Source organism: Nasonia vitripennis, assembly GCF_009193385.2.
Source record: "Nasonia vitripennis strain AsymCx chromosome 1 unlocalized genomic scaffold, Nvit_psr_1.1 chr1_random0012, whole genome shotgun sequence".
In the NCBI taxonomy this organism is placed as follows: Eukaryota; Metazoa; Arthropoda; class Insecta; order Hymenoptera; family Pteromalidae; genus Nasonia; species Nasonia vitripennis.
In genome coordinates, this window is record NW_022279600.1 from 737,030 (window position 1) to 753,202 (window position 16,173).

At 32.3% G+C, this 16,173-nt stretch overlaps 1 protein-coding gene and 2 long non-coding RNA genes across 10 annotated transcripts in view; all 3 read right to left on the reverse strand.

The window, feature by feature from the left end:
* Window positions 1–16,173, reverse strand: part of LOC100117424 (major facilitator superfamily domain-containing protein 6) — a 380,954-nt gene that overhangs the window by 288,686 nt on the left and 76,095 nt on the right. The window lies entirely within an intron of this gene.
* LOC116738635 lies at window positions 8,312–11,881 on the reverse strand. Its single transcript, XR_004345159.1, has 3 exons — window positions 11,063–11,881; window positions 10,845–10,990; window positions 8,312–8,936 (listed from the first exon to the last, which is right to left on the reverse strand). It is a non-coding gene; the product is annotated as an uncharacterized LOC116738635 (long non-coding RNA).
* LOC103318145 lies at window positions 13,812–15,514 on the reverse strand. Its single transcript, XR_004226446.1, has 5 exons — window positions 15,487–15,514; window positions 15,174–15,308; window positions 14,948–15,067; window positions 14,347–14,879; window positions 13,812–14,273 (listed from the first exon to the last, which is right to left on the reverse strand). It is a non-coding gene; the product is annotated as an uncharacterized LOC103318145 (long non-coding RNA).

Here is a 16,173-nt window from a genome sequence, read left to right on the forward strand (position 1 = left end):
TTAAGGGCCTTTTCCGTAAAGAGCATCAAATCTAGCCTCAAAACTTGCGAAGGCAAATGCATTATTATATTGTCTAATATTAATTAAAAAGTGTTTACTTTTGTTAGTATTTCTAGAAACTAATTCTTTTAAAAGTTAAGGATAAGTTATATTGTCAGATAATACAACGTTTCCTCTATTGCAACAATTAGAAAACTTCTTATCACATAATATTTCAAATTTGAAATTTTTAGCATTACAGAATTCACATATTTCACTCATGTTACCTCAATCATTCTCAATAATTGCTGATTCATCGAAATCGTACATGGCATCCAATTTTGTTATTAAAAATTCATTGAAATTTTTGATAGCGTAACCTTTTAATTTTTTGTAGTTATTATTATAATCTTGTTACTTTTTAATTTTCTTTAGAGCTATAAATATATATACCTAATCAACCGAGCGACGTCAGGAGCGAGGTGACCCTGCTAGTATTTATTGTTTTAATTCTCCCTGCTTCAACAACTTTAGTATTTTGGACTAGATTGCTATTAACAAAAACAATGTCTTCATCATTTCTGTGTATCCTACTCTCGTCAAAATAAGTTTTATAATATTCATAATCTAAACCACTCAGTTAATACAAATGCTAATTCCATGCTGTGAAAGATCGATTCAGTTGCAGGTAGAGTTGGTTTTATCGGGTAATCGATAGAGTCAATATATCTATGAATTTTCTTTTTTAAGATGCTGCACAAGTTTGAGTCATAAGTATGATGTTTTGTATCTAAAGTTGACTTGTATTTTTTGTTACAATAGTGAAAGTTACTACACTCAGCATAATCTTAATCACAATTACACGTATTATGCTTTCCAGAACATTTCAAACACCGAATCTCATTATGGCATTTCCTGGTATTTTGTCCAAATCTACCGCACTTGAAACATGGGCAAACGTTAACCAAGTCATAGGCTTTGCATTGCTGATATCCAACAAATATTTTGTTATTATCTGGAACTTCCATTAGGACCGTACTCACGCTGCTATGATTATTCTTATACATGTGTAGAACTTGTCCTCCCTTTTCAAAATTACAGAAGATGATTTTTGTTCGGATTTTTTTTTCAGCTGTAAGACATTCAATAACTGACTTCGTGACATCAATATTGCTGTTGTTGTTTTTTCTTACGGATATTTTAGGAACTTTTTCCTGAGTTGGTTTAGAGTACTTTACGGCATCTGAGTAGGTAAGGAAATTGTTGTCAGTTTTACTTCTGGTGTTTTGTAATTTTTTTCACAAGAGGTCATTTTTCTCAGTTAATTCATATACACTACATATTCACTGAGGAGAATATGTACTTGAAATAAAATTATTTATCTTTATACTGTAGAGAATTAAGATAACCGTTAGTCATTCATTCGGGCTGTGAGCTCCAATATTTTTGTCTTTCAATAATTTAATTTAAATTAAAAATTTGTTAATTGTTAAAAAATAAAAATTTTGGAGCTTAGAGCCAGAGTTTTCGTGTTATCACCCTGATGGTAACACCAGTACTGGCCCTCATTATGTGAAATTTATAAATTTTACTTATTTTAAACATCTTATAATAAATATATTAAAGATTACAAATTTTGAATGATTATCACCTGATTATCACCTGATTATCATTAACATATTATCTTACATAAACGCATATTTTTAACGATCAGCTTTAATAAAAATATTGAGCTGAAATCACCTGATAATCAGCTGACGTTTTGGCATGATTATCAACAGATTATCAGCTGATTATCAGCTAATTATCAGTTGAATGTCCCCTGATTTTTTTCAGTAGGGACACCAATGTGTAATTCAGACAAACAATGAGACCTACAACGCAAAGGTGAAGGCAACGATAAAAGTGAGAATCATTAAGATGACCATCACTATCTAGTACAATATTTTATGATATAAAGTTTTTAATAATAAAATCACTAAAAACTCTGTGTTCTGAGGTCACTTACGCAATAAGGAACAATTATCGATTTGATTTTTATTGATTCGGAGTATATCAAAAGCAAAAAATAAAAACTACGGCACGAGGTGAGGTCACAATTACTAAAGTTCGCTCCGACAGCCCCTTAACTTCGAGCAAACATTGACTAGTTCATTCTTTTGACGAATGCGAGCAATTTGTATTATAAACTCTATCCACCAAAAATCATTCGGGTGTGTAGAAGCATTAGTTCATAAGCGCAACGTTTTAATATGGAACAGATATGGCTTTGCTATATGTATTTAAATACTTATATACAGTAGAAAATAGTATAAGAATCAAGAGGAACGGTAGCGCTCCAATGGCAAGTATAAGTTTTATACACTGTGCCGTCGGGAGCGCGTCGCAACCCATTATACTTTAAATTTGCTAAATGACCTTCTTACGTTTTTCGTTACATAGCAATTTTTTGCTGATTTAGTACTTCTAGGGCTTAATATGATTAATAGAAACTAGCAAAAAACGCTTGCTTCGCTCGCGATTTACAAATTAATTGTGGTGATATTTAATTATTTGACGTTCCATAATTAAATATACTATTAAATATTAGATGTACACTTGATGGTAGTTAATTCTTGTGGGACGTTTTTGAAATGCTCCAATAAGATTGCCAAATTGATAAATTCTAACCAATCAAAAGCACGACTTCAAAAACGACTCATAAGAATAAATTACCGTCGAGCATAAATAAATATATTCAATACAGCCAACATTCTATAAAAGTAGTTATAGCTACTAATACACAGGACCGGCTTTAAAATTATAGAATAAAATAGAAATAAATTTTGAATATTAAAAAATGTTTTCAAACTCTTAGTAATTGTTTGATGACAGTATTAATTATAATAACAAAATCTAACAAAAAAATAATATTTATTGGACATTTTTTTATTTACATTTATAAAATAATGTAAATTGTGAGATTATAACAATCATAACATTTATATTCTGTACTAAAATATAATACATAATACGATATTTACTTTTATATTAAATAATAACGATATCTTCAATTCCTACCGAAAAAGAAAAAAGGAAACAATTGAAAAAAAAGGTTATGAACTGCAGATGATAGCAGAAAAATGTCGTAATTGAGACACAGATAAGAGTAATCTTTTCTTGTCTTCAGTTTTATTTAGTTTGCTAGATACTTCACTTGGATTTATTTTTTTCAGGTGTAAAATTTTACAATTTAGAAAATAAATAAGAAAATAAAAACAACAGACAATAATTATATAAGTGAAGGCAACAGTTTTTTCATGGTTCAAAACAGTTTTCTTCATTTTATAATTGCTGTCTTCTACGTTCACTAGTTTGTTCATAATCAAAACAGCTATCTTAGGATTTCTACACATTTTTCTTAACTTTTTTAAAAACATGCCTCTAAAAATATAAAAAAGGAAATTAACTTTTGAAAAAGTAAAAGGTTAGGCGAGTTCGATATATTCCGCAACGAAATAACAGATAAAAAAGAACTGAAATTAATCAACCAAAGTCAAGTTTATTATATTTAATCATAATGAAGCAACAACATTTTTTTTGGTCAATAAAGGGCTTACTTAACTTAAAGTTAAATTATATACTGATTATTTAGAAACAACTCTCAAGGTACTTACTACGTAACTTGCCATGACCGTTCCATTGTACTTATGGTGTTTTTATGGCGATCTAATACATAAAGAGAAAATTTTAGTTGTTCACCCATATACAAAATGAAACGGTCATGACAAGTTACGTAGTAAGTATCTTGAAAGTTTTTCTAATTGATCAGTATATAACTTAACCTAACTTAAGTTAAGTGAGCCTTTTATTGACAAAAAAAAAAAAAATGTTGTTGCTTCATTATGATTAAATATAATAAACTTGACTTTGATCGATTGATCTCAGTTCTTTTTTATCTGTTATTTCGTTGTGGGATATATCAAACTCGCCTAACCTTTTACTTTTTTAAAAGTTAATTTTTTGAGATTTTAGTCATTTTTAGTAAATTTTTTTTATGTATTTCATATTTCTCCCAAAAATAAAATTTAAGCATCTTTAGCGCCTTTTGACCATGGTTTTATTGTAACATTCTTATCACTAAGATAAAATCACTGATTGTTCTGATACATTACCCCCGAATGATTTCTACACCTAGACATCAAAACTAAGTGCGAACTACTTAGACCTCTTCATCGGTCACCCTGTATACCAAGACGCCGTCCTCGTATGATTTATGTACCTAGAAATAAAAAATCACGGAGCGCACCACCTAGACCTCGTCATCGGCCACCCCTTACACCTAGACACCGTATTCGAATTACATCTACACCTAGACACTAAAAACTACTTGTGAGCAAGCATGCAGAAAACCGATGAGAAAGCAATATGTATCTGTGTAAAACATCTATTTGATTATAAGTTACGTATTATTTAAAAAAATTTATATTGTTTAATATTAATTTCTCTTTCTCTACTGATAAACTCATGTAAGGGCTCTTTATATTAAGAAAATAATTACATAACGATTTTTGTCATTTCATATTCACAAACACATAGCTTTGAAAAAAGGATCACATCTGCAGAAATAATTATTTGCAGCATCCTTTTCATCAGGATCAAATCTGCAGATTACATGTTGTGATATGCATAAATGCATTCAGCATTAGTCATTTTATATTCACAAACAGATAGCTTTAAAAGAGAGATCATATTCGCACAAAAACTTATTCTCAGCATTCTTTTGATCTTGACCAAAACTGCAGATTACATTTTGTGATATGCATGAAACCATACGGCATTCGTCATTTCATATTCAAAAAAACATAGTTTTAAAAGAAAGATCATATCAGCACAATAAAATTATTCGCAGCATGCCTTTCATCTGGACCAAATCTGCAGATAACATCTTGTGTTATGCATAAATGCATACAGCAATCGTCATTTCGTATTCACAAACACATAGCTTTGGAAAAAAGAGAATTTCTGCACAAATAATAGTTTTTAGCCTCCTTTTTTCTCGGCCAAAACCGCAGATTTTATCTTCTGAGATGCATGTGCGTCATTTCATATTCACAAACACATAGCTTTAAAAAAGGAGTATATCTGCACAAATATCTATTTGCAGCATCCCTTTGATCTCAACCAAAACTGCAGATTTTATCTTGTGATATGACTGAATACTTTGTAACGGGTGGGGATAATGCCCGTAAGAGCTAGTCGGCGCGAGTACAGGGCCGTAGTGCGTCGTTGGCTCAGTGGTTAGAGCACACGCCTTGAGATCTCGGGGACGTGGGGGCGAATTCTTCTCGTCGCTTTACTTTTGTGCGAATTAGTTCCCGAAAACCCCGTTACAACTTACAACATTCGTCATTATATGTCACGAACACAAAACTTTAAAAAAACGATTATATCTGCACGAGTATTTGCAGCATCCCTTTTATGTAAATCGATTCTGCAGATAACATTTTGTGATATGTATGAATACGTAAATCGTCTTTCTATATTCACAAACAAAGTAATCTTCACACACCGAAATAATCTTTCCGCGGTATACCTACGAGTTTTTGGGTTTTCGGCTTTTCCGTTCCCAGAGACCTTTCTTAGTAAACATGATAATAAGCCCAAGTGGAAGCTCGAATGTCGCCGTTTTCCTTCGGAGACGCGCTGCTCGAATTGTCACTGAGTTTATTTTTCCTTAAAACTATAGGCGAACAGGGCCAGCTGCAAACCATAAAAATTCAGATAAAGCCCGACCGCTCGAACTTTTACGACCGTAAGTGCTGGGAAAGCTTGGAAGGTCGGAAATCTGGATACCCTCCAGATAGCCGAGCTTCGAAAAGGTCGCCCGCTTAATTCAACAAATCTTTTCCCGAACCGATTCCACCCCCGGCTTGTTAAGTGCCCTGGCAGAATAACGAAAAAAAAACTATTTTTAGCGACACTGCATATTCTTCAGGTTAAATACTAGATGAATAGTTATAAGTTATATGCATAAGTTTAAAGATTGTTCACGTTTGCGTCGTACTCACTAAAACATTCTACGGAATAATCAATAATGTACTAACTATATACGATAAAAATATTCAAATTAGCTACAAAGAAAATGAAAAAAAATAAAATAGGCATATTTGAAATAATTATTAAACCACATCGGGTACGATTGACAATCCCTACAATTATTATTTTTTTTTTTTATTATTTACTATTAAGTCTACTTTTAGAAGATCGCACTCGTTCATTATTATACATCGATAATTAAACTCATTGTGAACCGTCAATGAACTATATTACTGCACACTTTACACGATTAAATTATTAAAAAGTATGTTAAAGTTTACGCATTAAAAGGAAATCACTATTTCAACGCGTCGTGCGATCTACAATTAATGTTAAGTTACTACAACTCTTATTATATTTAGTAATCATTATTATTATCATTTTGCGTAAAAAGGACTGAGTTTTTTTCTCTTTCACCACAAAATTTTATAGTTATATAATTTACTACTATGATCTCAAACGAGAGAGGGGAGGGGCGGATAAGATGGCGCACTACCCTATCGAAAATAATGACGTCATAAAATGACGTTATTGAATGACGTTATTGAATGACGTTATAAAATGACGTTATAAAATGACGTTATTTTCTGTCAGGAATTGGAACGAAAAATTACGTCATTTTTTCATTTTCAAATTGATTAAGCAGCAAAATGACGTCATTTGCTTTTCAAAATAATGTTCATACCTAAGTAAATGACGTTATTTTTCTTATTAAACAGGCACCAAAAAAGGTAATAACGTCATTTTCATACAATTTTTGTTTCGCGCATTGAAAGAAATAACGTTATTTTCATTAAAAATAACCTCATTTTCGTGGAATGACGTAATTATTATAATTATGAGGATTTCAGTTCTACGAATTTTTTGTTTGGTTTCAGGGACAACTATTAATTATAATTTGTATGATTTTGTCTTTTATTGCTTTATTGTTCATTTTCAAAAAATAATTATCGATAAAAAAAGCTATTTTAAGCATAAATGTCACTTTTATACAAAAAAGTTTGCATACTAAAAACTATTACAATTTTCGTATTGATAACTTTCTATAATCTTTTTCTTGAATCATTAGATTCAACTTTGGACGTATATTGGTCACTTGATTTTTTTAAAATCTTTATCGCATTCACATATAATCGTTCTTAATTATACTAATTATAGATTTAATAATTAAATAATGAAGAACACTAAATTTGTTGTACATTAGAAACGTTGTACGTAACAAAATCCTATACGATGAATACAATTTTTCAAACGCTAACATATTCTTTTGAACTATTAATAGATTCATCAACTTGAGTCTGATCATCTGAATCGATGTTATTCTTATTGTTGGAATCAAGTTTCATTTTTGAATGTTCTTGGGAGATTATTATTCCCAATTCTCGTCCAAACTTATTTATCCGTGAATTTCTTTTTTTCTTTTCTTTATCGGTTTCAACATTAATTTGGATAATACCTCTTTCAACCAAATATTGTACATAACCCCCTGAAAATGAAAATTTTCTAAAATAATTGTTAAATAATTTTTAGAAAACATAAAGTAAATATTAATATTCATACGCTTCAAAGCTTCCTTTTTCCTTGGTGTTACGTCCACTCTATCCTCGTAATCACCAATTCTTTGAACTTGAACAGCTCTTCTGACAAATTGATCTTGGCTCCAAATGTGTGGTACGACGAGTTCTCGCAAAAACCCATATGAAGATTTAGCAGCTAAGGCATTCTTCCAATTGCGGTTTGGTACTGATACACCATAGTGGATATGAAACATGGTTTTCTGCAGAGATTAAATTAGCAATTATTTCATAAAAGTATTTTAAATAATTGTATATATATATATATACACACACACACACATTGACCAGTAATCCAGTCGTTGCATCTATCTCCGTATGCTCCCATTTCGTAAGTCTCTCTTTTCTAACTCAGAATTATCATAATCATCCGAGACATACAGGCAAGCTTTAATTTTTTTTTTTCATATTTCCTTGGCTTTTTTGTACTTTTATTTTTATGAATTTTCTCATCTGTCTGTTTATTTTTTAAATTTTTACCAGATGGCCCTGCAACTGCATTCAGCATCAATGATACAGATGGAATATTGTTTGACTTTATTTTCCCTGATTGATCCACAGTTTTATTTGTAATAAATTAATGGGTTGATTGTGAATATAAAACAAACTATGCTTTTAATACAAAACTATTATGATTCAATAGTATAATATAATAATTATGACTATGCCTATAAACTCACCTTTTGATATTAATCGAACTGGTTTTAGTGGTGGGCGTTTGTTACGCTTAAGTGGTTTAGAAACAGATTTTCTGTTAGAACAAAACACTGGAGATGAATGCGGCCTGTCTTGATTTCCTGGGGAAACATCAGGAGACTCTGGCAAATGTATTTTTTGACGATTTCCTGGGATAACAGCAGGAGATACTGGCGAATGTACTCTATGATGCTTTCGTGGGGTAATGGCAGGAGACGCTGATGAATCTGTTTTTTGACGTTTTGCGCGTCTACTACGAGAAAACTTATCCTGATCTATCTTGGAGGACTTTTTTAATATCAATGAAGGGGATTCTGGTGAATCTGAAACTGCGCCAGTGGAAGATACGTGTGACAGTATATTTTGATCAGAATCTGAGGGATCATTGCCAGCAAGAGTCTCAGACAAATTTTTCTTTCCACGAATCTTTTCTAACTCTCTCGTCAATCTTGCTATTATCTCATCTTTGTTCTCCACATCTTCAATGCTGCTGGACAGTGTCGATTCGGGCAATTTCTCTTTGGTCCTAAAAATTAATTTTTTTTTCTCCAAAATATTCAGTTTATCCGTCACATCTGGTTCTTCTCTTGATTTTTCATAATGACCATTCTGAAAAAAACAACTACATTTAAATATCTATAATTATGTGTGAGTAAGTGTAAAAAGTCATAAAAATGCGTAAAATAGATACACATTTTTATGAAATAAATTGCAGGTGTGAAGGAAGTTAAGATTCATGAAGGGGACGGATACACCTTAAATTGTTAAAACATGAAAAATTGAATTTTATTTTTATATTTGTCTTAAATTGTTTAAATAAACCATTAAATTATGCTATACATTAAGGTATACTGTAAAAAAATATTGAACAATTTTTATATATGGCATATATCAGGTCAATATTTCTTTACAGGCTACAATTTATAATTTTCATTTTTTCATTCACCGCCCTGGTAGAGAACTCAACTACTTTTAAGGAGTTTTTTTAATTTTATTAATAACTTTTAAGCTATAAACCAAAAGTTATTGATTATTACTCTTTTTGGAAATACCAGAAGCTGATGAATAGATATTTGTTAAATTATGTAGATTTAAGTTGTCATGTCAGATTTTACATAAATGTCCTAGTTGGAATTGTTACTCAAGTCCTATCATGAACCTTTTTTTGTATTTAGCGACTGATATTTTTTAGACAGATTGGTACAGAGGATCTATTAACCCGGGTGAGTTATATTTATAGTTTCTAGTGTATGTTTACATGAAGAAACTTGTCATTACTTTGTCTTTTCACTCTATGCATTTATAAAAATATTCGTCATAAGAGCTGGAATTGAAATCCCTGGGTACGCCAACTTGGTTTTGGATGACTTTCGAATACCAACATAGATAAGTTCTTGATCCCAAGCATGTATAATTCTTTTGTAATAATAAAACAATGTTTAAAGTAGAATATGACCCATGTGATGTACTTTTAATTTCTTTTTGAACACCCATGTGAATATTATGTTCATCTTTGAAATGCTTACATGGGTGTTCGGAGGGAAATCAAAAGTACATCACTTGGGTCATATTCAACTTACATTTATTATTACAAAAGAATTATACATGCTTGGGATCAAGAACTTATCTATGTTGGTATTCGAAAGCCAGCCAAAACCAAGTTGGCATACCCAGGGATTTCAACTCTAGCTCTTATGAGCGAATATTTTTATAAATGCATAGAGTGAAAAGACAAAGTAATGGCAAGTTTCTTCATGTAAAGATACAGTAGAAACCAGAAATATAACTCACCTGGGTTAATAGATCTTCTGTATTAATCTGTCTAAGAAATATCAGTCGCTAAATACAAAAAAGGTTATGATAGGACTAGGGTAACAATTCAAACTGGGACATTTATTTAAAATCTGGCATGACAACTCAAAACTACATATAATTAAACAAATAATGCATGTTTGTAATAATAATTACTTTAACGAACAATAATCTCGACATTCAAATTCAAATGAGGGTTATGTTAGAATCAGTTCTCTGGATAGATCATAATATAAGTTTATTTTAACCGAAAATAAGCTTATTAATGACTTATTTTCATATTCTGATATAAGCTTATCGCTATTAAGCTAGCTGATGCGTAAGCTTATTTTTCTACCAGGGCATAGGTAAGCTTTCTTTGTTTCTGGGCATCGATAAGCACATTTACAGTTACAGATCTGTTTCAAACAAAATTTTGTTATTAAATTAAAGACTTTGTTAAATTAAATTTATTTTCAAATCCCCACATATGCTTCAAGCAGAAATTCAATGCTTCAGATCCATTGATTTTGATTGATTTGATTGATGTAAAAAGGCTCATCCATGCCCAGAAAAATATTCATTTTGGCCTTTAATCTCCTAACATGTTTTTTAACGTACAATAATAAAAATAAAAAATAAATAATTTTTTCCCATATAAGGTGCACATGTTTCCTTAAACACACATTTCGTTACCACATGTACACTTTGCAGTAGATTACGCACCTTTTTAGATGGATTTTTTCTATTCCTATTTAAGTTTGACTTTTCTTTCTGTAGTGCTTCTTCAGCCAATTGATGAACAACAGTACTCCTACGTTTCTTTGGTTTGGGCCATCTTTTGGATCGATTTATCAGTTTATTCTGATCATCTGAAAGATAAAAGTAATTAATTATTGAGTTAAAGTTAATTTATGAAGTATTATTTTTTTTTAAATACTCACCGGTAATATCTAAAATTGCTGCAGGTTTGTACACAATTTGGTCATCTTCATCAGTCCCATTAGCCACATATGCATCGTACGGGAAAATCGATTTTGTTGAATCAAAATCTTTTATATTACTCGTAGATATAACATCGACTTCTCCTTTTCCAACATACAAACGAACTGCAGCGTACAGTTAGTGGCTCTTTCCATTATGTTCAGGACCGTTGCTTTGAAGTATTCCACCGTCCACATGCTTTTTTGAACTACCTTCCTCCTCTGAAAATCCGCTCTCATTGTTGTCATCAGCATCCATTACAACTAGAAAAGAACGATTACTTTGTGATAGCATCAGCAAGAATAAAGAACGATATTGAAATATATATGCATAGATATTAGAGAGATAGATTGTGGGTGCAGGTTAGTGAGAATGGCACCTTTAACCCTGTGTATTTTGTATTATGTTATTGATATGAAAACAAGCAATCCACTCCATAAGTGATAGAAGGTATGTTGTAACACTCAAACAATAATTCTGCCATCAAGTTTCTAGAATAGATTCAATTCAAAAAAGTTTCAGTTAAAATAACAGGGTGATTAATGCATCACTCAGTGTCGATTCCCATGGGGGTAAATGTATAATCAAATATTTGTTCTTGGGCTTGAAAGTGAGTGACCACATTTCTATAAAATTGTATTTTTAGCTAGAACCTCATCGCTTCAATATTCGCAATATCATTTCCAACTTGAATATCCCCATCTGAATTTCTCAAAGTAGACATGAATGATGTTAGGTACTGCTCTTACATCTTTTAATTCGAGCAACTCCATTTTTTAACTTTGAAATATTGTACACTTTATAAAGATTAATACATTCTTGATTTTTTTCTGAAAATCACTCAATTACTATCTCTCTCTTAACATGTGCCACTTTTGATAACCTGTATACGCAGTCTATCTCTCTTTTTTCAATGCATATATATATATATATATATATATATATATATATATATATATATATATATATATATATATATATAAGTTGAAACTTATTGCCGGCTAAAAAAATAACCTTGTAACGTATCAGATACAAATCATGTACAAAATATGTAGCAAAGCAGTAAATCGATTGCTTACCTTGCGATGAAAATATGCGATGGTTTTACCAAGTTTGACTGCTGGAAAAAGCATGCGAGCTCGAACTATTAATGAAAAAACTCTCGGGCATAAGTACACATATAAACAGAGCCGCGAAAACACACTTTATTCAGTCTGTGAGTACAGACTACATTGTACACCCCCCCTACCCCAGCCTATAAAAGTATATTTTTTGTAATAATAAAAATACTGACCGATGTATTTTAATTAGCTCTATCCAAAAACATCGCCAGATTAAACTGCTCCACCTTATATTTCTAATGAAAAATCAATAAAGATTTGGGGAAAAAAAAATTATCTTAGTTTTGATACCCATATCTTTTGATCTATTTGATAGCCATATCTTTTTAAATAAACAATATTTCAAACTGCCCAAACTGCCCCAAACTGCTCTACAGCCATATAATACTGCTCCGTAGTAATTTTTATCGGCTCCGCTATAGTTAACTGCAAAATAAGTAAAATTCATTTTGTCAGAAATGAGCTGACTGAAGCGCGTAGCGCGCAGCCGCATTCATTGCCGTATTGCCGGGATAAAGTTTAAATTAAGGTAAAGAATTCATGTGTTTCAAGCTAAGTTTCTAACGAAATAAATTTTTTTATTATTATTTATTGCCAATGGTGTTTAATGAAAACGTATTTTATTTTAGATTCTGCCTTAGGTGCCACTGTATTAACTATAAGAAGGAGATTTTTAGTCAAATAATCTGTGATAATCTAAGAAATAGCGATGGCAGTTTTATAATACTAATAGGTAGTGAGAAAGAGTTAATTCTGACACGCGTGTGAGGTTGCCAGTCAAACGAGTGGGAGAGAGTTATCTTTCGCACGTGCATCAAATATTGTTTTTCAATTCAGGGTGTGTAAACTGCGACTAAAAATTCGTATGACGCATAAAGCGGCACTCGACACACACTGCATCGAAAAGTATATATTTTCAAGTTTACTAATATCAATACAGTAAAATAAATTTATTCAACTTCAAATTTCCATAACTTAGAGAAGATCCTGATCTAATTATCCGCGCGAATCACTGTTCCAAAAATAAAACCACTTCAGTGCCGGGATATTCTCGCAGGAGGTGTACACGTCGCTTTTGGAGTCCTCGATTCGGCGCTCATTTAAATGCAAACTTGTACGGAAACACGCGAAAAACCAAGAGACGAACTATTTTCCCGAAGAAAGACAATAGCGTGTAGCGTATGTCAGGGGCTGATTATGACTCGGCTCGTTGCGTCGTATATTCTTTCGCTATATCGAGCATGCGCGAATCAGCAGGGGATCTCGATCAGGACACGGATCGTTTCTGGAATCCCTGCAGCCTTGTTTTTTTCTTCCTCTAATTTTGGATTTTCCCGCATCTCGAGAAACTCGCCAGATGAGCAGATGCGCGAAAGATTAATTAACGAAGCGACGCGAACGACGCTATATGGATTTGCTTACAAGTTGTCGCGTCGCGCTTCGGAATATGGGTCACATACTGCGAGACGTACAAAAAGCTTTTCGCCGCGTGTTTGTAACTTTGAAAACGGCAATTTGCTTATCGGAAGCCTCAATGAACTTGGGAGATACAGACATTCGGAGCAGTCAATAATGAAAATTCTTTGCATTTATAGTTTATGTGATAAGTGGTTTTAGATTTTTCTTTTATTTTACAATAAAATTTACAAACTTACTAGCAACAATTTCATGATAAGATCCACTGACTTCAAACTTATATCGTATATAATAACACGCATCGGTCTTATAATATGGGCCTTATTTATACTATTTAATAATTTAATAAACGTCCTAGTAAATGATTATATATTCTGTAAACACGGTTGAGCCTCTCACTTCGTTGAATCTTCAAGCATCGAAAAACTGTGCTAACGCCTTTTTCATCCTAGAAACAGTCAACGTACTTATCAAATAGCTGTGTGTCCTTCGTGCGTCGCAATTGCAGTGAAATCCTATATAAACTCAATTCTTTCAAACGAGCCTGACGCTGCGCCGCTCCAGCCTCCTCTCTCCAAACGAGATTGCAAACGCAAAATATTGCTGCTACTTGTAGTTTGACATTGCTATGCATCTGAAACGAATCATAAAAATTATAAGTCATTGACATACTAACTCTTACTTTAAACATAGTTAAAAATATTTACCATGTAATCCATAAGTTTCTTCAAAACATCTTCGTTTGTCATTATATGGTCTCTCGCTCGGTCTCCGTCTGCGTCGTTGGCCAGAATACAAAGCGCTTGCTCTTTTACATCGGCAGGATGAACTGGATCTTCGAAAGCCAAAATGACAGCTTGCATTACATGCGCCGCATGATCAGCCATGATTCAATCCATGTGAGTTTTGGTTGACAGGGGATTTCTTAATAAGCCTAACGTTTTCATCAAGACAGCAAATTCCGGATCAGCGAGTAGACGAAAAATTTGATCAGTTCCTAATCACGTTAATATCTGCGATTTTACTCTTTGCTCTGCTTGAAAAGCTACATTCATCAGAGCCCAGATTCCATTCAGTCTCAGCGCCGGGTATGACCTTTTAGTTAAAGAGCAGAGAAGTTCGACTCCTCCGGACTATAGAATTGGTTCCTTGCTAGGACTGAACTCTAAAAGTAAGTTACATAAAGTATCCGATGCAACGGTTAGTAGATCGTCTTCCTCCTCGCTTTTTCCTAAAATTCCTAAAAAGTCGTATTAAATGATAATTTACGATATTTCGCTTACGAATGAAAGTCTAAAAAAAACGTACCATTAGATCCTTTATCCGTCTCGCGGAGCAGCTGCATCAATGGTCTCCAAACGGCGTGATCCTGGAAAGTGGTTCGAAGCTGTTGAACACTTGGTTGCCAGCTCAGATTATGCTAAAGATCTGAAAATAGATATACAGAATTTAATAACAAATTTAAACAACATACCAACAAAAATCACAATTCACCAACAAATTTATATCCTTGGAGGTGTAATACGATACATACCACCCATGGGTGATAGTCAAATAGGCCACTACGTTGCTTACTGCTATACTGCTCAAAAGCGATGGATTGAAAAAAATGATCTCTTGAAAAATAGTGTTGTTCTATCCGACAAGCAGTTGCCATCATTCAAAGTTTCTGCAATTTTGTATGTTAAACGTTAAAGAGTGCTCTTGTTATAAAAAACTATTATTAATTCTAACTTGAAATTTCAATAGTTGAAAATTGTGTTTTAGTATTAACTTTAAGACTGAATTTAAGTGAAATAAGCGTTTGTGAAAAGTAGAACAGTAAAATATTGTAATATTATTGATACCTTTATTTATATTATGTGATTAAAAAACAAATAAGTATTGTGCTCCGAAACGGTACATGCTTCAAGCTCCGAAAAAAATATATTTATAGGTTATAAGTACTTAGCTTGTGTATTAAGATTGTGAGTTAGCGTCAGTACCTATAGATGGCCCTGGGGGTCACAAATACTCGAAAAAAAGAAAATATGTGTTCGAGTACTTATGAAACGTAAGAATATTTTTACAAAATCAACAACAATAAAATCATTAAGTACTTGTATTAAGTTACTTGGTTCATTTATTTTCCATCTCAGTTACCTACACTATTTTCTAAACTGTTTAATCTTGTCATATAAATTAATTGTTCACCTTGAAATTAATTCAAACTTTATCCCGGCAAAACGGCAATGAATGAGATCCGCGCCTGCGCGCTACGCGCTTCAGTCAGCTCATTTCTGACAAAATGAATTTTACTTATTTTGCAGTTAACTATAGCGGAGCCGGTAAAAATTACTATGGAGCAGTATTATATGGATGTAGAGCAGTTTGGAGTAGTTCGGAGCAGTTTGAAATATTGTTTATTTAAAAAGATATGGCTGTATCAAAATTAAGATAATTTTTTTTTCCCAAATCTTTATTGATTTTTCGTTAGAAATATAAGGTGGAGCAGTTTAATCTGGCGATGTTTGTGGATAGAGCTAATTAAAATA